Source organism: Leptinotarsa decemlineata, unplaced genomic scaffold (assembly GCF_025532065.1).
Source record: "Leptinotarsa decemlineata unplaced genomic scaffold, Ldec_3_MD MMD2_tig00002159_RagTag_RagTag, whole genome shotgun sequence".
In the NCBI taxonomy this organism is placed as follows: Eukaryota; Metazoa; Arthropoda; class Insecta; order Coleoptera; family Chrysomelidae; genus Leptinotarsa; species Leptinotarsa decemlineata.
In genome coordinates, this window is record NW_027412574.1 from 1,331,271 (window position 1) to 1,355,282 (window position 24,012).

The window sequence follows — 24,012 nt, forward strand, 5'->3', positions numbered from 1 at the left end:
CATTCTCAAGTACAGTTCATATTTATTCTGTTAATGTTCCAAGTTTTTCACGTTATATTCAAATTGTAATAAAGTGTTTATAAAGAAAATAAACCAATTTTTAAAAAGTGAATTGTGAAAAACAAGATATAACATATATATATATATATATATATATATATATATATATATATATATAAATGCATGGTAGTGTCATTATTTTCATGTCACTAAAGAGGGGACGACAGTGTTCTCTCAGTCCGACTCCAGCCAGAAAACGAATAGCTTTCTTCTGTGATCTAAAGATGTTTAGCGCATTGCTGGAATTTCCCCATAGAATGGTTCCATATCTAATACGCGAGTGAACCAAAGCGAAATATATTTGCCTGAGTGATTCGGGACCTACAACATATCTCAATTTTCTTAAGAGAAATATTGTACTGGAAAGCTCGCTGTTCAGTTTTTGAGTATGATAGTGCCAGCTGAGAGTGTCATCGATTGTAATTCCAAAAAGTTCACATTGTTCTCCTGATGTGTATTTATTGTTACTGGATATAATCAGTTGTTGCGTTTTTTTACCATTTAGTTGTCGGGAGTTTGCAGAAAACCAATTTCTAGCAAGGTCAATCGAATTGTCAGCAAGAATTTTGAGGCTATAAAAATCTGACGAACTATTGACAAGTGACGTATCGTCAGCGAAAAGAATGGTAGCTGTATCCTGTAGCATATGCTGACAAATGTCATTTATGTAAATGATAAACAGCAAAGGACCAAGGACCGATCCCTGTCGAACTCCATGTTTCACTGTCCTGAGCTCGGATGTAGTATTTTTCATTTTTACCACTTGTTGCCTATTTGTTAAATACGGTGACATCAATTTGAGTGGTGTTCCTCTAACCCCATAATAAGATAACTTTTATAACAGTAGGTCATGTGAGACATTGTCGATAAAAAACCAGGTGATAATGATGGAATAAAGGAGGACAATTTTTTTTTAATTCGATATAAAATATAAATAAAAATGTCTTTTCCCAAGAAATAATACATGGTTGTTTTTGTTACAGTTATCAAAGAGAAAGTTGAATTTTGATTGAAAAAAAAATAGTTCCTCTATATTAATTACAAGTGAAAGAAAAAATTGTTAATTGACCAATAGAATATTTTTTAGGGTAAAGATTTTTTGTTTCCAAATCAATATTTGCATGAAATAAAAACAACGTATGCATGCAAAAGAAAACGTATAAACAACGTATTCTTTTATAATAATATTTCAAACAATAGCGGATTGAAATTTTTGAAATTGATTTTCATGTCGCTTCTTTCTAATCATGAAAAAACAGATGTAACAAATTATTTTAAATGAATCAGGAAGCTTTTTAATCTTTGACCTTTGTTGATAACGAATTGGAAAATTACAATTTTTCCATTTTTTCAACGGGAATTTATTCTGAGATACCATACAAAAATAGCTCCAAAAAAGAAAAAATCTCAGATTTGTTATTCATTAATTATCGCACTTACAATGTTCCTATTCAAGTACAAAAATTGTTAACTAACCAATAATAATAATAGCTTTATTCTCCAACAATTACCCATTTACAGGACAATATAAAATTCTATTCACAATACTTAACCATAAACGAAAAATAAAATGAACAAAAAAGAAAAACTAATTCTAATTACCTACTTCAAGTACATGTTAGCAATTCTAATAATGTTGTGAAGGTTAGTGAAGCATAAATCACCATGGGCACAAATGCTATTGAAATTTGTGCACATAACATATATTGGGGAATTGAGCATAATGTTGGTTCTTGCTCTGAGAGGTCTTAAAATGGATTGAGATCGTGAAGCTGGCCGTGGTACATTGAAGTTAATTTGTTCAACTCTCTCATTCACTAACTTGAATAAAAATATGAGCGACGCACATTTTCTGCGATGCTCTAAACTAAAAAGTTCCAAACGTTCATATATGACATCATATATGATGCCTCTCTCAGAGTAAGAACCATCTATTCTTAAAACTAGAAATTTACAAAACTTTCTTTGAACTCTTTCAATGGCTATGTTATGAATCTCATATAATGGACTCCAGACGATACTTGCATATTCTATCTTCGAACGTACGTAGGTGAAATACAACAGCTTCATGGCTTTAATATTATGAAAGTTTTTGCAATTTCTAACCATAAGCTCTGAGAGATTCTGAAAGTTTTTGTGAAATATGTCTACCAAATGTTTTTATGATCGAATATCACCCCTAGGTCTTTGATCTCATTACATCTCAGCACATCTGAATCCTGTATTACATACGGGAATGTATAAACCTCTTTTTTTCGACTGTAACTCACTTTACATTTCTCCACATTAAGTTTCAATTTATTATTGCTACACCAAGCAACAAAAAATTTTAATTGAGATTGAAGATTTACACAATCACCTACTTCCTTAATTATAGGAAGTAGGTGAATTATAAAAAAATAATTTCAAGTCATCCGCGTCAAGTCATATAAAATAATCTCAAAAATTTTAGAAAACATACATAAAATAGATATGGGTCTGTAATTCTCTATATATGATTTTTTACCACTTTTGTATACAGGACATACTTTACCTAATTTCCAAATATCTGGGAATGTTCCAGATATCAGACATGAATTAAAATTTCGGTTAAAGGTTTTGCCAATGCTCTGCACAATCCTTCAATAAAAATGATGGGACTGATGAACAGTTTGTCCTTTAGTTTTTCAGTGGCAGATACAACCTCATTTTCTTGAATGGGGTAAAAATGAATATGAACATTATTATTCACTGTACCAACATTGTTCAATAGTGAGCCAGAATTTTGAATACACCTCACTGAAAAAATTACTGAAGGCATCAACAATATCTTGAGGATTCTCGAGTTTGTTTCCTAAGTAGGTTACTGATCCTGGTATTCTTGTGCTAATATTCTTAGAGTGAACATATGACCAGAATCTGCTAGAATCTCTAGACAATATTGTTTGTATGTTTGCAAGATAGTTATCATGTGCGGTTTTTATTTGGCTTTTAATCAAAGCACGCAAACGTTGAAATTCAAATCTATCCTCATCACGTCTAAATTTCCTGAATTTTTTTCTGAATTTAGCCTTCTGTTTAATGTTCTTTATGATATCAGAATGAAACCATTTAGGATAAACATGACTAAAATTTTTGAATTTGGGTATATGATCTTCAAAAATGCCATATAAAATTGAATATAGGTTATCGGCTAATTTATTAACGTCCTTGGACGTACCTAAATTACTCCAATCAGTTTCCTCTATCTCTCTGTAAAAAGATGGAAAGTTCGCCTTCCTAAAGTTATATGTGATGTTTGATTGGTTTAACTTGAAATTCTTTTCTTTGATGTGTATATCAGCTATTTTGATACTTAATGCAGGATGGTGGTCATCTTCAGGTACAAAAGACAAATGTTCATGGGTAACATAACAAGAAAAAGGTGAAAAAACTAGATCTAACATTCTGTTCAGGTAATTAGTTATACAGTTTGATTGTTTATACTCAAGCATGTCAAAGTAGTTGAGGGTTATACGCGTTTTTGGATCATTAACATCCCTTTCGATGAACTTCGGAACATTGAAATCTACAGAAAAAATTGAATCACCCTCATATAAATCTAACTCTCCAAGGCATCAAAATAACATTCAAATTCAACTAATCCAATCGTATCAGGTATATACAAAGCAATCAAGGAGAATGTTTTATGCTCCAAATGACATTTAACTATTAAGATATCAATCAAAAGAAACTGCATATTAAATATTAAATGTAATAATATCCATCACTTCTGAATCTATGGAGTCCCTTAAAGCAATTAATACACCTCCCCCTGTTACCTTATCCACCATTTCCAGTTTGCGATCTTTTCAATATACACAGTAAGCGCTTGTAAAGAGATCACAATTTGAAACATCCTCACGCAGCCAGGTTTCAGTTAACACTATCAAATCAAATTCACAATAAATGACAGTTGCATTGAATGAGACAATTTTACTGTTGAGACCCCTCACATTCTGATAATAACATAAGATGCTGCGTTGATTTGGTTCGCTATAACTGCTGGACGCATTTAGTTTAAAGCTTTAACTATTCTGGGGTTACATTCCCAACTATACTTCTGTAGACCCTCGGCATTTTTTGCATTAATTTCCTTCTTCAGCTTCCTGTAATGTTCAATTTGTTTACGGGTGCGGTCAAACGAAATAGATGTTCCCTTATATGGACTGTTTTGCAGGATTTTTGCTTTTCTTATCAAATCAAGGACCTGTAATCCATTCTGCAGCACTATTTTCACAGGACGATTTTTTTTCTCATGAAATTCACCCAGTCTAATCGGTTTCAAATTATGTTGTTCAGATCAACTGTCTTCAGTACTTCACATACATCGGAAACATCTTTATCTAAAATGCCTAATTAACTGGAAAATCACGCTAAAAATTTCTTGACCACAGATTATTGTTCATTCAATAATCCAATAGGTGCCTGGATTTTTTCTATTTTCACTTATGATATTCACTAAGTTGAAATAATAGTTTTTTCATTGAAGGTCTAAAGTGGGCGTGTCTTCCGCAAGCCACAGTACCCGTTTTATGGCGCATTTTCAACCCTCTGGAAAAATTATAAAAATTGTGTTGCACAGGAAACTCTTTTTGAATCTGTTTTTAAATTTGAATAATGTCAAAAAATGTTTGAGATATTCGTAAAAAACCAAACCCATTTTTGTTTTCAGTTTATTGCTTATAACTTTAGCAATTTTTACAAGAGGTACTTGAATATTTTCAAAATGTATTAACATGCTATTCGGAATCGAATGACACCTCGTTCATATTTTTCAACGGCGAAAAAAAAGTTTGACCTGAAAGGCACTTGTTCACCAGAGTCCGATAGATTGTGAGAAATATTCAACAAAACTTCGTTGTGATATTCCCTTGAAGAGATTACAAAACTTCAACAAGTTTTTCATATATATTATAATGCGTATCAAGTATGCCTGGAAAAGTTATAGTGTTTTATATTTTTATTGTTGGGGATTTGAATAATACAGTGTTATCAGTAATTCATTTACAAAGAACTTTGATCAGTTAGTACATTTGACAAACATATGCTGAATCCAAATGAAATGAATACAAAACTTTCAGAGTATCAAGACTTTATGAATGTTTGTTTGAAGGTGGTTGACAATGTTTCGTGGTGTATTTCATCAGTTCGGTCTTCCATTGTCTAATATAATATAGATTGATTTGATAACCCTGAAAAAAATCAAAAAGATTAACCGAAAATAACAATTTTATCAAACAAAAAACTGAAATTATAAAGAAATAACATACAACAACAACAACCAAATAAATAAAAATTGAAATATTAATAAAAGCTGAAAAAATTGAAAAAATTAAAATTATCATTAACAAAAAATAAAAAGATAAAAAATTAAAAGATTTCAAACCTAGTTATGTCACAACGTTTCGATTGTTAGTATCCACAATCGTCTTCGGGTGATAAGTAAGCACAAGTATGAATGTTTGTTTGAAGGTGATTGACAATGTTTCATGATGATTTTCATTTGTTCGGACTACCACTGTCTGATATTATATAAAATGATTTGAAATCTCTGAAAGTACTAAAAAGAAGAATTAAAAAAGAATAGCTGAAAAATAACAATTATATTGAGCAGAAAAACCTGAAATAAAATGACAGTGAAATAAAAAATAGAGCAATTGAACAAAAAATAAAAATAAAAATTGAGAGATTCCAAGCCAAGTTACTTCACGACGTTTCGATTGTTAGTATCTACAATCATCTTCAGGTGATGACTGCCGTTGAACGATTTGAAGAAGTAAGAGGAGAGACATTGGAAGAGGATCATGGACCAATCTTTGCCAAGATTGAAAACTCGTGTTTGAAGATCCGCCAAGACATGGAGAATACCCACAACAGAAAATGGGGAAAGTTAGTGGGGAAACAATGCCCAAATGCAGACAGGACAAGTATGAAGCCGCCAACGTCATCAATATGAGTTCCCGCCCGCTCACGGGAATAGAGGAATCCTTGTTGAGGAAAGGCCTGAACTTTGCCATTGCGATAACATCTGTGCCAACTTTGGAAGTAATTACTGCAGTGAAATCCACTTTTCCCCTTATTGACCAGACCGAGGCAGAAGAATTCAGATGGAAAATCGGAGAACAGCTGGATCGAGAACCAGTTCCAACATCTAACATCAGCAATAAAAAACGTAGAGCTCTGAACGGCCTACGTAGAGACAACACCATCAAGATCCTACTTGCAGATAAAGGAAACGTTACTGTGCTGATGGATACTTACTGTTCTCTACGACCAGAAGATCGAAGATGTTCTTGGGAAGGGACAATACACGAAGATCTTAAGGGACCCCACTGTATCAATTGAAAGGAAGTTTTACCAGATTTTGAAAAAACACTAAGTCTATTTTTCGGAAAAAGAGAGATCACCAGTCAACATCCGAAGACGATTGTAGATAGTAACAATCGAAACGTCGTGAAGTAACATGGCTTGGAAATCATTTTAAACTAATGAAATACTTCATCAAGTTTGTCCTTCCATAGAAAATACCTTCTTTGCTGTGAATTTTCCTATAGAGTTCCATGTAAGAAACTTAAATTTAAGAAAATTGGCATTTTCTGCCAGTTTTCTCCGAAACCACTCATACTATAAAATTATGGATACCTTCCCTTATGTAATGTCATCGATTTGTGGAAATTATGGAAAAAAACAAGCAAAGTAGTAGCTACGAATTTGTTAAATGTCACATACATTCAACTCAAAATGTCATACAATGCCATATTGGCAATTGACTGCAATCATTTACCAGTCAGCTGAATAATCAACTCTCATATCAAAAATTTTGGGAGTAAATCATTAATAGACCATGATTCAGTAAAGAAAGACTACTGTTATGAAAGCAGGCGGGCACCATGACCAACCAATTATAATGGATCAGTTTTCCATTCCAATTTTACAGGAGCAATTTAAAAATCCTCATCATTCATCTGACGTAATATTTATATTCACGTAAATCATCGGTCAAACGAAAGGAAAGAATCAAAAATGCAAGTGAAACAAGTGGGTCAATGTCGAATAACATAATGAGAAAGCGGGCGTGGTTCGAAATGTGTGCGATTTAATTTAGCTGCTTAATAATTCAATCGCCAATGACATTCTTAAGTAATCCACTTTTCTTTTGTTCGTGCAGTATGAATAACAAGATTGTTGCGATGGCCCATTTTATCAATCACCTTTGTTGAATTAATTTAAAATCGATTTACGCCTGCAAAAAAAAAATAACAAATGTCAAGTATAGAAATATATCAATCAATGTCTTGATCACCAAATAATTTAGAAATTTAGCATTATATTTTCAATAATATTCCAAATTATTTGATTTTTCAACTTGAAATAATATTGTGTTTCGATAAAAAATATAAAAATGATACTCTTTATTCGAAATTCCAAAACATATGAGCGCAAAAATTATTTTGTTCTATCGATTATTTATATTTTCATTTTCATTCCAATGTTTCTACTTTCACCGAAACATACCTGATGACGTTTTTGCGAAGATTATATCTACTTCAAAGACACATTTATAGAATACTCTCATCTTCTGTAATTATTTTCTTCACTCCTTTGTATGAAGAAGCATCACAGTTGTCTCACTCTTTGACTCCGATCATTCACATACCTATCTGTTTTGTCATAATAAGTCATAATTACCTAAAAAACGCACATTAAAAACTGAGACCTCTGTAACCCTTAGTTCGTGTAAATTTCGATTTTTGAATGTTGTCACTGGTTACTGTTAACAGATCTCTCTTGAATTTCATCCTACTCGCTGAAGGAGTGTAGGATATATCATTTTGAATCTTTTGTTTTTGTATTGTGAATGTGTCAACTGATAATTTTTCAGCTAACATTTTCTTTCTTGAATCGACATTTTGACAATCGAAGTAAAACAATCATAAAAACAGCTCATAGAAATCGTACATTAGCTTTGATTCTTAATTCATATACGTTTCGATTTCCGATGGTTCTCTTTCGTAAGAGGATGCCGGTATCAGAAATACACATAGTAACAAACATTACTATGAATGATAATAAAATTCATTCATTATGCAAAGGAATACAGGAGCATGAAAAAAGAAAAGGGAATTTAAAAAAATTTTTTTGGAATAGTTATTCATTAACGAATAAAAAAGCCTGAGAACGATTTATTACGGGATTAGTTTTCCTGAAACTGCCACCCTTTCAAATGAATTCTTTTTCTAATTTGTTTTTCTACGTTCTTGAGAGTCTCCTGAATTTCTTCGTTGAATATTGGCATGCTTTTAGAATTATATCACATAACTCGTCACGATTAATCAGTCTAATTTCTGTTTCACTGATCCCAACAGGTAGAAATATGTTGGCATGTCATATAATTCCAGAAAAAAGTTTCGTCGTTACAGGTCGTTACAGGTGAAGCTTCAATAACTTCTCCAAAGTGGTTCTCAAGAAATTACAAAAACGTGTATCGTATAAGATTTTGCAAAAGGGAGTTAATTACGCGTTACTCAATATGCAACACTGAACATTTACTGGGAATATTGCTTAATGAAATGTACGAGGTGTTGTTCAAAAAATAAAGTGAATGTTCAAATTTTGCGAGCTGCATACATTCGATTAGCGATTTTTTCTGCTATAGAAAAAAGATCGATCTAAGAATTTGCATAAAATTTTGTGTAAAAAATGGAAATGAGTGCTTAAAAATACCTAAAATGTTACCAGTGACAAAGGTGATTGTACTCTGAGTCAGAAAAATGTTGTGGTGCAAGCTTTCCATGGAAGGTCGGGAAAACTTGAATAACGACGCCCACTCTGAACGCGTCAGCACATCGACAATAGATGAAAATGTTAAGGAAGTGTTGAAAAATGTTAAAGAGAATCGTCAAATCACTATTATAGACGTGCTGAGGATGTCATCATATTGGTTGGCTCATGCTTTTCAATTTTTTCGAGAATTTTGGGCGTAAAGCCTGTGGCAACAAAGTTCGTTCCAATATTGCTGATATTTGACCAAAAAACCGTCGCATGAGCATCGCTCAGGAATCGTTGAAGGGTCATAACAGGTGACGAAGTGTGAAGGTTTTGCTTACTGTTTTCTTCGATTACCTACCATGGCTTAGTACATCAGAATTCTTGCCACATGGTCGTACGGTTAAAAATTAGTATTATCATGAAGTTATGTGCCGCTTGCGAAAAGCATTAAGGAAAAACGTCCGGTATTGTGGAAAAACCATTTATGGCTTTTGCATCACGATAATGCACCTCCTCACTTGTCATTGCTTGTTCGTATTTTTTTGGCCAAAAACAACACCGTAATCATGAACGGATTGACTTCTTACTAATTGAAAATCGATAAAACTATCCACGATAATAATTTAACATTTTTCACAAACATTATTCATCATTAGAAATGAAAAATGTTTGTGAAAATTGTTTGATTATTATCATGGATAACACCGTAATCATGCCTTGGCCACCGTATTCACCTGACTTTTTTCTGTTCTCAAATTTGAAGAGACCCATAAAAGGACGGCGTTTTGCGACAATTGAGGAGATAAAAATCGAATCGCAGAGAAAGCTCAAGGACATATCAAAAAGTGCATATCAGAACTGCATCGAAGATTAAAAAAAAATGCCGGCACAAGTATATTATATTTGAGGAAAACTTCTTTGATGGAGACAAAATAGAAATTGATGAATAAATAATGAAAATTTGCCTTATTTCTTAATAGACCTCATACAGTGGAATAAGCATACTTATTGAGCCCAATGTCTTGCATTTCGGGATGAAAACTACACCATATGCTGCGCCAATGGCCCTTGTCTTTCGCCATAGCCAGATTGCATAGTATTTATTAACTTTAGCTTGAATTGTTTCGTGTATATTCCGCTATATTCTCGTTTCATCTGATGTTAGTATAGATTGTGGATAGTGAATTGTTATGAAAAGCTAGTAATATTTCATTACCAATTGCTCTAACGATTATTCTAGCTGACCCATATTTTTTGTAATTCTTGGTTTCTTCAGTTCATTGCCACCACCACATGGCTTGTTTTACCGTTGCCACAAGATCCATGAGTGTAAGGGGATACAAAATAGAATGGACCTTTTTATTCTAATGGAATTTCGTGAGTTATATGAGTGAAAACAAATAAGTGAACAAATAAGTTTTCAACATTACAGAACTACAGTCTTTCACATAAACGATGAAGTGCTTCAGATCATTTCAATTAAATAATCGACTGTTCAAACTGTCGATTATATACAGTGCGGACATGAATAGTACCTCTTCTCGTCCTAAATTTTGAACAGGTCAAGATATCAAGATCGCACAAAAATTCATGTAAGAAGGTATAATTTTCTAAACGTTTTGATAAGAATGATTGTGGTGTTGCATTACTCGACACCGAGAACGCGCCACCATTTTTTCCCAAATTGAAATAGGAACCGTGTGATAACTCTTTTTATAACTAATTCAATCCCACTTCAATTCTCTCAGAACGTTTCTCTTTGAGAATCAGATCTGCCCTTCCTGAATAATTAGCAGTTTTATATTCGTTTCAACAATCTACAAACAATCGATAAAAATCAAATATAATCTTTGTGTAAAAATGCATTACTTACACAATGTAATATCATTGGAGCACCTCTCATCCTAATCATGAGCTCTGGAATAGACTGCGATTGTGTAAGGTAAACTTTAGATTTCGCGAACCCATACAAAAAAACCGAGTGCGTTAGTTACATCATGTGATCTAATGAGCAATTTTGAAGAATCACGTTTACCTGATATGACGCTTTTAGATTTTCTTGAGTAAATGAAATTTATTTCAGAACTCGTGGATATATTCAGTCATCACCCGAAGACGATTGTGAATACTAACAATCGAAATGTTGTGAAGTAGCTTGACTTGAAATATTTTAATTTTTCATTTTTGTTTTATTGTTCAATTTCCAATTGTTGCATGTATTTTATTTTATTGTAATTTCATTTGAGGGTTTTTTTGCTCAATATAATTGTTTTTTTCAGCTATTCATATACTACTGGAATCGAACAAACGTTCTCATAGCAACGGACTGAATTAGAGGAACGAACTACTCAGCTATATTGAATTTTACTTGTTCAGAATTCCATCGTCTAATATAACATGATATGATTCGAAATCTCTAAAGAAACAAATTAAATAAAAAATGAAAATGAATATCAAAAAATAACAATTATATGTAGCAATAAACCGTGAATTCAATTACAATAGAATGAAAATAGTATATTTTTTATTTTTTGCTATTCATTTCAATTTTTGATTTTATTTGTTTTTGGGAGATTTTAAATCATATCTTATTAGGCAATGGAAGTCCGAACCAGTGGAATTCACCATGGAACATTGTCAACCAGTTTCAAACAACTATCTATATTATTACGAAAATTTATGAATTTTCACGTCTTCATTCGTGTTACTATCCTCTAGGGCAATTAATGCTTCCACGCACGTTACAAAAACAATATATTTTGACACTTTCTATTGATTTTGCAATTGATGGGCGTAGGCATCCTAAATAAAACAAGGTTTGTGGTAATCGAATCTAGAGGGGCTAGACATACAGTAGAATCCATCATACCACTTCTGGAAAAAATGAAACGTTATGAAAACTTCTTAGTACCTTCTTATGTACCTACCTATTAACTTCGATCCGCTGACAGATTCATCTATTAGTTGCAAGAGATAGCAGATTACAACACAATATTTTAAATCCCTATCCATTTGTTATCCGGGCGTAACACCCTGTCGTTTTTTCTAACGTCAAAGACTAACACACCTAATTTCAGCACCCTATCTGGAAATAAATCTCAATTTGAAGGGCAGACTTTTCTTGTCTCGCTATCAATCTATCACAACGTTCGAACACTTCATTACCTACACTAAGACAGGAACAAATGCTCATAGGTTTTTGTTCTTTTTGAAGTCGTTATTATCTCACATGTTTACTACAAGAAAATGTTTTCGCCCGTACTTTATTCGAAATGGAAAACTTTACATTGAAATATAGCCAATATTTTCCCAGACTCGTAACAATATATTATGTCTCCATCATGCAAGGAATGTATATTTGGCGTTACATGAGATTATCAGAGGAGAAATGAATTTTTGAAACTGTTTGTTGTGAACAGGATAGAAATTTGAAGAAGTGTACATTGCTTGAGAGTTTTATTGATGGGTTTCAGTGAATATATTTCGTTGTTCTACAAGGTTGCTATATTTTTGATTCTCACCATTGGGATCTTTGGAACTGTGAGAAAAAGAGTTTGCGAGTTAAGAGGAAATCAAAGAGCATTTTTGTTTCTGAAGCGAAACTTCTTTATGAACGCTCGACTTGGGAGTAAGGTTGGGCGCAAATTGAGCGCGTGTGAGCTGACCTGCACGAGCCGCACGACGCACGAGACGCACACGCGTAGCGTGGATGATCCGCAAATTGAAAGCAGTTTCGAAGTGACAATCGTACCGGTATGTCCGATTGAGTTCAGCATCAGAATCCGTAGGTATTAACATAAATATGTGCTCGCACATATTTACGGTTTTAGGCTCTGAAGAGTATAGACTTTGAGGAATTAGAAGAAATCTATCACTCGTTGCCACTGATTTTAGCAGGAAATTTCAATATTCCTTTAGCTTCCGAAGATGGATAACTCTTGGTAAACTTCCTACAAGATAAATTAGAACTACGAATGAATAACAACCGTAATGAGCCTACCGTAACACATGAAACAACAATCGATGCAGTTTTCTCTAGATGTCTTTCTAATTTTAATACGTGAATATTGTAAACAAGTCTATTGCCTCGGTCTTACCAACAACCACAGTAATTACTGATATATCCGATAATGAAAATAATATATCGAAATAAAAACGTTTATTTATCAATGAAAACCCATAATGAATCAAAATATTTGTGGAAAATTAATGTATGTATATGAGATGGAGCAAAAAACAATTTACTTCAGTCGTGTGGTCTAAAGAACACTAGCTTTTTTCTACTGTAGGCCATATTTTTCAAATAAGCAATAAAAGTGTTTGTAGTATTTTTATTTTGTTCCCAAAATCCAGTACACCAAATTATAACATTTTTCATGAAACGTTTCTTGTTTTCAGGGCTTCCATCGGATAATAAAGTTACAATACGAACCTGAATATTTTTTATCTTTCTTTAGTCGCTTATCTCGTGCATATGGTGACTATCAGAAGTTCGATTTCAGAAGGTTTTTTGAATTCAAACCATTGTCAGTGGTTTCCTGCATTGTCTCATTTTCTGAAGAGAGTGAGTAGTTTGTATTGAACCTGATATATATTGATGATTTTTGATAAATATCCATAGCTGAACCAACATTTATTTAGATCACTAACTAATTAACCGCATTGTTCAGGATGGTTTTGGAATTGGCCGCGATGGTAGTGCGCCCGACTCACGATCGGAAGACCGTGGGTTCGATTCCTGCCTCGACCAGATATTTTTCTCGAGAGAATTTATCTGGTTAAAGCTGGGATGATTCTGCAACCATGTTAGGAATCACACGATAGAAGGTAAAACCTCGTTAGTCCTTAGCTCGCACAAGTTTCTCAACTTCTGAGAGTTGTCATTCATATAGGGGCGACAGCTGATTAACGGAAAAACAGATACAATTTTTTTTAAACAATAAATGAAAATTCGAAGATCTACTTCGAATCGTTTTTTATCAAATAAGTATGAAAACAACTGAGTATTTTCATGCAGGATAATACAAATGTTAGGTCTGGCATTGGTTATATATATTCAAGTACAAATCATCTTATTTGTAGAAAACTTTCAATATTATTCGACTACGAATACATCAAGGCGATCAGTAGGTATACAGCAATTGAAAAATTATCGTTTCAAAATCATTCAAAAAGTATTTGAAATGAATGAAGAGAATGCTCGAGATAATTATCTAACGAAAGATATGTTGGAATATCCAGGTGCATATTTGAAATTTGATGTTACAGATTTGATTAGAAATGAAAAATATCGCAATAAATGTTTTCGACATTTCAAAAATTCTGGCCTCAGGAAAGTTTTTCAGTTTTAATTCAGTATTTCTCAAACTGTTAAACTTATCATGGATTTTTTCTGTATCGTTCAATTGATCATCATTATAAGCAACATTCATCATATTTAACTCCCGCTTTATTTCCTATCATTTGAGAGATCCCAATGGTGAACATCGAAAAAAAAGTAGGGTGCTGATGTGGGTTCTGAACCTCCCCCTATCATTCGATTCCGACCTTAAATGACGTCACACCACCTAGGGAGATATACACATCACATGACCTTGAATGATCCTACACGACCTTGAGTTGTGTGCATTCCGTATGACCTCAAGTACAGAGTTTGACCATGACAATTGACTCTGCTTTTGATACGTGACCTTGAGCTTGGACTACATCATATGACATTGAAAGAAACTTCGCAGATTCACCTTTAGTTGGAGTGGAAAGGGTTATACTCCTATAAGAACAGTATTGTGAATGTTTCAGTCATTTCGAATTCACCCTTGAATCGTCTGGTATTGTATACAAGATGTATACGTGAATGTGAAAAAATTTCACTTGGAATGACAACCTGCGTCGTCATCAGCGAGGTTCCTGTACTTTCGCAAATGCTTTCGAAGTGGCGGAGGTTAAACTCTCCAACACCTCCAGCAATGCAGACATGTTTGTGCTGCAGTTTGACTATTGCATGCGATCACATGAATGTACATCGTAGATCTTTGCAGCATAGAACAAGTGCGTGAGTTCAATATGTACATTGTGTTGAAACTATATGCAAAGCATCCAAGTGTAGAATTGTGAGCTACAGGGTGGAAAGTCAAAACCACCACATGAATCACGCCCCATTCTTCAATGAATTGAAGCAGACAGTATTGAAACTACTCGAAGACATGTTATTGGTCCATAAACATTTGGAAGTTAACATAAAGGTGTTTGGCCATTACTATATTCAAACTGAGTTGATTTCAGAAGTGAAAACATAATTTTTCATAATCTCAGTGGGTATAACCATAAAAGATGTATCCACTAACAAGATTGAAGTTCATATTTTCACTCAAACTGAAGGGAAGTATAGTTTTTTACCAAATATTTTTGAAAAACGAATTGGTGTGAAATAGACAAATGGAAAAAATGTTCTTGAAATTCATGTTCATCGATAGTTTCAAATTTATGGCTACGTCTCTCCAAGAGTTGGGTAATCATTTGCCTGAAAATTATTTTGTTTAAACAAGAAAATATTTTTCGAAAAATGATAAATTTCAACTTACGAGACAGAAAGATGTTTTTCCGTACAGCTTCATCGATTATTTAGAATCATTGAAGTATACGATTGATCGCGGACTTTTATGTTGAACTAAATGGAAAAAAGCATGTTCATGTTGTTTATGATGAGAGTGAAAACAAGTATGGACCATATTAAATTGTCACGATATAGACTCTGATATTCACTCAAAATCAGACTTCTGGGTGATACTTTTGGAAATTTCGGAAAGTAACCATCGAATGTTTTATTTTTAAGCGGCATTGACCATACATACTTCAAAAACAGTTGATCACTGTGGGGATATACTTATACCTCCATTTGTTTAGCATATGGTTGCATATCCATCAAATCTATTTGCTACAAGTCTGTCTTATGTATCTTTTTCACAACCTGCTATTTTGATTTACTCATATTACTTTTAAATGATGAAAGATGATTGTTTTTGAAGTGATGAAACTAAGTATCTAGTTCTCTGCTGTTCAGGTAGAAGTTATTCTGCTGGTTGTTTATTTCTACAACTTGCTCAGTGGAACTGTCAGCTAACCCAGTTATAACCATAATTCCCTTTTCTAAAGTATTCACTTGATTAGCTGATGCGCAAATGATACCTGCATTTTTGCGGATGATGAATTGAATTTCGGAGTCTCTCTAATGGTACGAAACACTGGTGCAATATATTTTTGGACAGCATTCAGGGTTAATCCCGTGAGCAAATTTCATACATTGATTTAATAATATCGAGGTCAATAAAATATTCCTTCTTCACGTAATTTATAATTATGACCAGTATTTCATTATCATGTCTAGTATGTCGAAACATTCGTGAAGTCCAAAGTTATTGAAGACGATGAACCAATTCTCACAATGTATTTCAATAAAAATAATCTTTATATTTTTTCCGAAATAATTTTTTTAGTGGATATTTTCATCATAGCGGTACATTCCCAATTTACCGCCTTCGTTAATTTGAGTATATCACCATAATCAGTCCTATCGGAAGTGAAGATACTTCCTTTTCATGAATATTAATTCATTTAGTTTCGGAGTGCCCTGATCATAGCAAGAGTTTCAACACTTTTCTTGAACACAATTTTCTCATTGATGAACTCCACATCAGCCATACCCGTTTGCGAATTCCCCGTTCCAGGGTCCATATAAACTCCGTAGACTGTGTCGTATTAGGTATTACTTGATAGTAAATTTTTTATGTGCTTTCGCACCTCATCATTGTTATAAAATGCTTCAGGTGATTCCGAAAGCTTCATTGGCCTACCTTTTTTCGTGATCGTCATCAAGTTCTTCAAATTTTGGTGTCAACTCACATTCAATTATAGCTTTTGCGGTGAATGGTGTAGCAGTTTCTGTTTTCAGCACACTTGATTCAATCGAAGTGCTCCGGTAATGGGCGATATTGCTTGCAAAGGTATTATTATTGGTCATAGATTCTCTCAAATGCCGACTGATCACTTTCAAACAGGATCCGTTACTTCAATTAACTTATTCTTTAGGTTAATTTCATTATCAAGAGTTTCTCTACGTTTGGTTCTTCAACCTTTGAAGTTTCAGCTGCTGCATGAACTCACTGAAAATCATTAAAATTTTTAATAAAATCGGTTGTCATTAAATAAAACAGATGAAGAACTACATCAAGTGAACGCATGATGAAGAAAAATCATTTATTGTTTATTTTTGGCTGGTTTGAAAAACATTCCATCATCATACCCAGAGCTATTGATATATCAATGACCTCTGCTACAATATCTACATTATAAAAGTTACAATCAGGAGCTGATCGAAAGCTGAGTACAATTTGATGATCCACATCACTTTCTGTTCAATTTCAAACAATATTATTTTTCATTAGTATTATGGAGAAGAGAATAAAAAACCTATATTCATTTTGCTTTTTCATCTTTGGCTGTATTCAGACATGCCTTTTTCAAATGAATTACCAATTGAAGTGTATAACTCAGATATCTATGATTCCAATAATATACGAGTAAATAATTCTATCCGGTTTCAAAACGTTTTTGATTTCGAAAAATATAAATGAATAAACACTAGAAAAAAAGAATATTCAGAATGGAAGCTGGTTCCGAAGATTTTCTTTTTTCTTCACGCGTGATAGTTGATATAATTTTTGTTTTGTGTTGTGAAATCAAAATTCATATTTGTAAACATACTTTTGATCTAGTGGATTTTATCAAAATCCATCATTATTAGTTACAATATGGTGCGAGTGCGAGTTAGGTGGAAGAACAGGTGGTAGTCTGCACCGGAAGGTGCCGATTGCCATACTGAATCTGTCCGTTTTAGTTCACATGTATGAACATAACTGAAAATTAGTAACATTTTCATCATTATTATACTATGACAAAAATGTAGCTACATATGCTCTGCTACTCCTTCGAAGGCGGATGGATCAGTAGTATTCATATTCGTTTTCAAGTTAACGAATAAGCCGAGCTTTCATTGTGAGGAAGAATTTGTTGATCTTCATTTTCTACTCAAATATCACTGATTCCACAGCAATACTTGGGAGAGGTTTGAGTTCTCCTAAAAATGATAACTTGCTCAAGAATGTTATTCGTAATTCATCCACAAAACAAAAACAAAAAAAAATCAGAATATATAATGAAAAATAAAAACTGTAAGTTTTAGTGGATATTTTCAGTTATAAGTATGAACGCAGGTTTTGGCCTCTGAAACGTTAAGATAACTGTCTGATCAATTCTCAGCTCTATTTTTTGATATAAATGATGGATGATGATGAATATTCGCATTTTCATTCATAAGAATACATTGAATTCACACAGTAATTCAGTAGTTCTTAGGGATGAAGTGGAAGTTTGACCTTTATCAATTTTTCCATTGCAATCTTTATATTTTCGGATTGTGGATAGTGATAATTCTCAGTAAGATCCATAGAAAAACTTTGATTTTCTCCAAAATAATTTCAATAATGTATGACATTTTTGATTCTGTGAATAACAGAAATCAGAAACATTGATGTTGACTTTCATAGCGTGAGATAACTTTGTAAAAATTATTTTTTCAATTTGTTGTCTGAAGTATCGTTCACAACAATCTTCGGTTTCATTTCATCGGTGGTGGGCGTAACTTTGTTCCTATTGCTTGTTGTTTGCAATTTCTGTGTGCAACTCAACGCTTATAGACAGACTTCATTATGTGTGGTTCCATATTCATTTCGATTGAAATTGTTTTTATATTTCTAATTTCTATGTGACTTCTATGAAAAACTCCTACCATGAGCCAGAAAAATCTTTATTGAGAATGCTTGACGCATCTGTGAAACTAAGAGTTCTGAGGAACTTGAATATATGAAAAATGTTCTCAACTGGAATGGTATAGCGAAGTCGAATTCAAATGGGTAATACTACTTAGGAAAGAAAATGCCGAAGTAACGTCAAAAAGACGTTTCAGTAAAAAACCATCCCTGATCTATCTGAAGAATTACGAACTGGATTGGGAAGAAACACACTATGAAATTGGTATTCATTCACAAAAAAAACTATAACAGAAAGTCTGAGATTAGCTAAGAACCTCTAGGGAACCTCTTATAATTGTGGATCTGTCTACTAGAATTCATTTCTCATTGCCAAAACATATTTCAAATAGTAAAAGATAGTTTGATTGTTTGGGCTATTTCTTTTTACCAAATGTGGGCCGATTAATACGTTCCATTCCCGATGTTTTCAGGTGAACAAAATTGGAAATCTGTCAAAATAATTAATTATCGTTTGTGTTAACATTTCTGATTTATGGCTGAAATATTTGATTTCAATAATCGGCCTCCGCTTAATTCCTCATTATGATAAATAGTCATGCATTGCCAAATTCAATAGGATGAATGAAATACAGGGTGGCTGACGAAAACAACAACAGTATCAATCAGTTGTGTCAGAGTTGAATAGATAACAATTGATTTTGAAATTTTGTAAAAGAAAAAATGAATACAAGTCAAACCTGTGTTTTCAAGAAATTAAAAAGAATTTTTAAAAATATGCATCTCATGAAATGCTTCATTTGAACAGATAAATAAATTTAATAAATGAAAAATTGGATTTACAAAACATCAGTCACATTTATGCAAATATTATGAAATTTGAAAATGATATGAGAATGAAAAGCAATGATGCTGATTCACCCATTGTTATAAGGCCAATTGATTGGGAATATTGAACAACAAAATACTGTCATAAGTTATTTTCTGTCATTTTATGTATAATTTTTTTTCATTTTGCTAATTTCAAAATTATTCTCATGTAAAGTAAGTATAATGCCCAAGTTCCAAAGAAAATGCCAAACCCTTGGTTCTCATGTGAGACCTACGATTTGTTAGTACGTGTGGCAGATACCTGACAGAAAAACAACAGCTGAACCAGCTAATGCCGCGCAAAAAGCTGAATTATAACCATCAGGCACCTGCGCAAAGTCTTCCATTCAGAAGATCCGTTGCAAACATTTCATAAAAAATATTTTTCAGTTGATTTTTCTATATTTTGTAACATCAATTTTTTTTGACAAGTTAGCACAGTTACATAACCTGTAAATTCAATACTTTTTTTCCAGACTAATGAGAATATTAAAAATACACTAGTAGTGCGCCCGACTCACGATCGGAAGGCCGTGGGTTCGATTCCCGCCTCGACCAGATATTTTTCTCGAGAGAATTTATCTGGTTGAAGCTGGAATGATTCTGCAATTAGTAATCACACGTTAAAAGGTAAGACCTCGTTAGTCCTCAGCTCGCACAAGTTTCTCAACTTCTGAGAGTTGTCGTTCATATGGAGGCGACAGCTGATTAACGGAAAAACTGAGTTTAAAAAAGATTTTTTTTCAAAACAGATATAGTATATATTTATAACCAATTCGAACAGATACTGTTGAAAGAAAATCATGAAAAGCCGCTCGGATAATAAGTTTCTACAGAAACTCATCTTTCAATTCATCAAAAGTAGACTTGGATGGATCAAATGGATCAAAAATTTCATTTTCAAAGGAATTGTTTTCTTTAACATTCTAACATGCAGCTCTTTCAATAATTTATTTCATCATGCACATCATCAAAAACCGCTTAACTAAATGTAAAATACTAAATTAACATTTGCAAAACTACTTTTATTGTAACAGTAAGAGTGATTTTTCATGTCAATTAAGAGCTCAGTTCTTATTCTAATAGTTTTCTTGATAAAATAATGGTGATTGTGTTATCATTTGGGAGGGACACTTGAATTCTCTATAGAGCTTTTTTCTGTGTAGGTAGTATTTGAAAATACGGCGAATTGTACCAGTAGTACAAAGATTTTTTTGGACCCCACAGGACATATTTCGGTGTATCCTTTCCGAAGCTCTGGTCTATCAGATATATTCCTCACAGTCGTAGGGGGCTGTGAAAAAACAATATTTAGAGTCGTAGGGGGCTGTAGAGAATCAATCATTCCTCAGAGCCGTAGGGGACTGTGTGTTATGGTCAGTTTGTTAGAAACTCAAGTTTCTAAATGCACAAAATGAAGAACATGAATTAGTTCAGGAATTTTTCAGAACTGTTATGTGATATTTTTGTTGGTCCATCCTGTACAGTTTTCAGATATTCAGCAGTTAACAACTTGATCTCAATAAGGGAATCAAATTAAATCAGCAACTATTTGTTTCAAACCACACCTATCCTTTTCGAAACTTATTAGGAGATAATGAGTTGTTTATGCAGAGTTTGACTCTGTTTATGCAGAGTCAAACATTTTCATGAACACAAGAATAACAACGTTCACGTCAGTATCTGCTGAATAGATAAAGTCATAATCCTTCAGATCAATTCAAAAGGATAAGACAGATGGAGATGCGATTTTCCTAGACGTATCAACACATTAAAATCAGGTTATAATTTTGAATTTTCCCGTTCACTAATAGGACGGTTTCATAGAATTAAATCAGTAGGTACAAGTCAGATCAATTTCGACCATGTACCTAGTTTTCCGCTTGATTCCGTCGATTATTCACAATTTTACAATATTTGCATTATCATGACTGACTCTCAGTAAAAGGCTAACTAACTAATTTTGCTGATATGAATTTCAACGAATGAATTGTCGATGAGGAAGTTCACTCTATGAATATCAAAATTCGATGTAGTGAAATGAAATACTATTCTGGAATTATGAATACAACTGAAGTATATCTGATCCCAGCTTTGATGTATGCGTTGTGACGTAAGAGATTGGCTCAGCATCGGAAGATGCCATGACCATTATTGCTGCCGCCCATGAAAATATTCAAACGAATTGATTTTTGGCATTATAAGTGTTTTCAGCTGTGTACGGTTACTGCTGTCGAAGGGAGAGATGAACTGGAAAAGTTCTTCATTTCAGTAGTATGTGTATCCATACAAGAGTTGAGTATGAAAAAGTGTTCGAGTGAAAGTAGCTAACTGTAAAGTAGGCAATAATCACATGCTCCAATCTATTTTATTTTAAGGCGGGTTATAGACTCCCTTTCAGTTTTGTACCTTTCAAAATGTTAAGGTTCCTTTCGCTTTCTATCTGTTCGACGCCAATCTTTCATCTGAATTTACTGACTGTAGTTACAATATCAAAGTGTCTGGGAACAAGACTTGTGTCTTCACCACGCACTCGTAAACCGCAAGCCCATTGTTAATTTTAAAGAGGTCATATGATACTTCTTCAAATGTAGCGGTTGGTAATTTATAGAAATATCTTGTGAGGTTTTTATGAATTGAGTACGACTGTGATCTTTCCTACGAAAAAGTGACCTCTACATGCCGAGGTGATACATTTTTTACCGATTTTATGAATTTCGTTCTTCATATCAACAAGGATAATTTATTTAACCATGATGTATCAACTAGTTGATGCATTTAGGTAGTTCAGATAGCTGAAACAGAAATTTGAGTTCTTTGCTCAGAGTAACTTTTCCATTCATAAATTACTTTGAGGCATCAGTACACTTATCCACTCGTTACAAATTGTATCGTGATATCTTTTTTGATAGTGTTTTCAATTTTGGTTAGTCAGCAATTACATGTTCTGTTAAGAATCTGTGAACTCACAATAAATATTATTTCAAAGTTATTCAAACCTCACTCTAGTTCATGACAATGAATGCTCACAAACCATTCACTTCCTGACAATAAGGAAGTTTGTTACCGAATCATTTTCACACATTTTGAAATTTTCCCAAAAGTCAACTGCCATTTTTTTGGCAGTTTGCCTAGTTTTTGAAACTAGGTTACCAATAGTTGAATTGTTTTGGACGTATATATTAATAATGTAACAAAAGCACCTGAGCGAAATCATAGACATGTTATATAGTTGTACCCAAATTGGTAATTTCATGAACTACACCTCAAGATTTGATCTCCATAAACTTTATTTAACGAAATATACCAAGACATAAATTCCACTAGTTCGGACTTTCATTGTCTATTATATAAAATGATTTGAAATCCCTGAAACCAAGTAAAAAAGAATAATTAAAAAGAATAGCTGAAGATAACAATTATATTAAGCAACAATAAACCTGAAATGAAATGATAGTGAAATTACTTCCCTTAATACAACCATTACAAGGAAAAACATCGTATTTTGTGAAGAATTCAAGGCATTTTGTCGAACTACTAGGGTCAATTGAGGTTACACAGGAAGATCAACTAATTAGTTTCGACGTGGAAAGCCTTTACACCAACGTTCCGGTCGAAGAAGCTCCAAATCATACAGAGAAAGCTATCCGAAGACGGGTACCTGAAAGAGAGAACGAATCTACCTATAGAAGTAATTATGGAATTACTAGGATGCTGTGTACGAAACTGTTATTTCCAACTGAAGGACGAATTCTTTAAACAAGATGAGGGACTGCCAATGGGATCACCACTTTCACCAGTCATAGCCAACATATATATGGAGTGGTTTGAAACTCTGGCCATTGAAGAAGCCCACAAGAAACCTCGAGTCTGGTTGAGATATGTTGACGACACCTTCATAATATGGAACCATGGGAATACTGAACTAGACGCCTTCCTGAAACACATCAACAGCGTGAGACCTTCCATCACTTTCACAATGGAGAAGGAAATCCACAACGAATTGCCATTCGTAGACGTTTTGGTGAAGAAGACCGACACTAAGTGGGAAACATCTTTATACCGAAAACCCACTCATACGGGACAGTATCTGAACCACGAATCCAACCACCATCAATCGACAAAAAGAGGAATCATCAAGACTCTATTAGACCGTGCTTTTGGGCTCTGTAATACAAAGGAAGGTCTCGAGAAGGAACTAGACATCATCAAAAATTATCTTCAGCGGAATGGATACTCCAAAGCGATGGTAGAAAAGACTTTGGCTTAAAGACAGCAGGAGCCTCGCAAGGAAGAGAAGCCGTCACAACCAGTGCTTGCACTTCCCTACATCAGAGGATTATCGGAGAGGATAAGAAGAATTGGTTCCATGTACAACATCAGAACCTGTTTCAGATGCGGTAACACTATCCGTAGCAGCCTCACGAAAACCAGGCCCCCAAACGCGGACTGCGATTCCAAGAATTGC

The 24,012-nt window shown here is 33.6% G+C and overlaps 1 protein-coding gene across 7 annotated transcripts in view; it reads left to right on the forward strand.

Moving 5' to 3' along the window:
* Nucleotides 1-24,012, forward strand: part of dlg1 (MAGUK family member discs large 1) — an 889,881-nt gene that overhangs the window by 317,786 nt on the left and 548,083 nt on the right. The gene's annotated exons all lie outside the window — the stretch shown is intronic.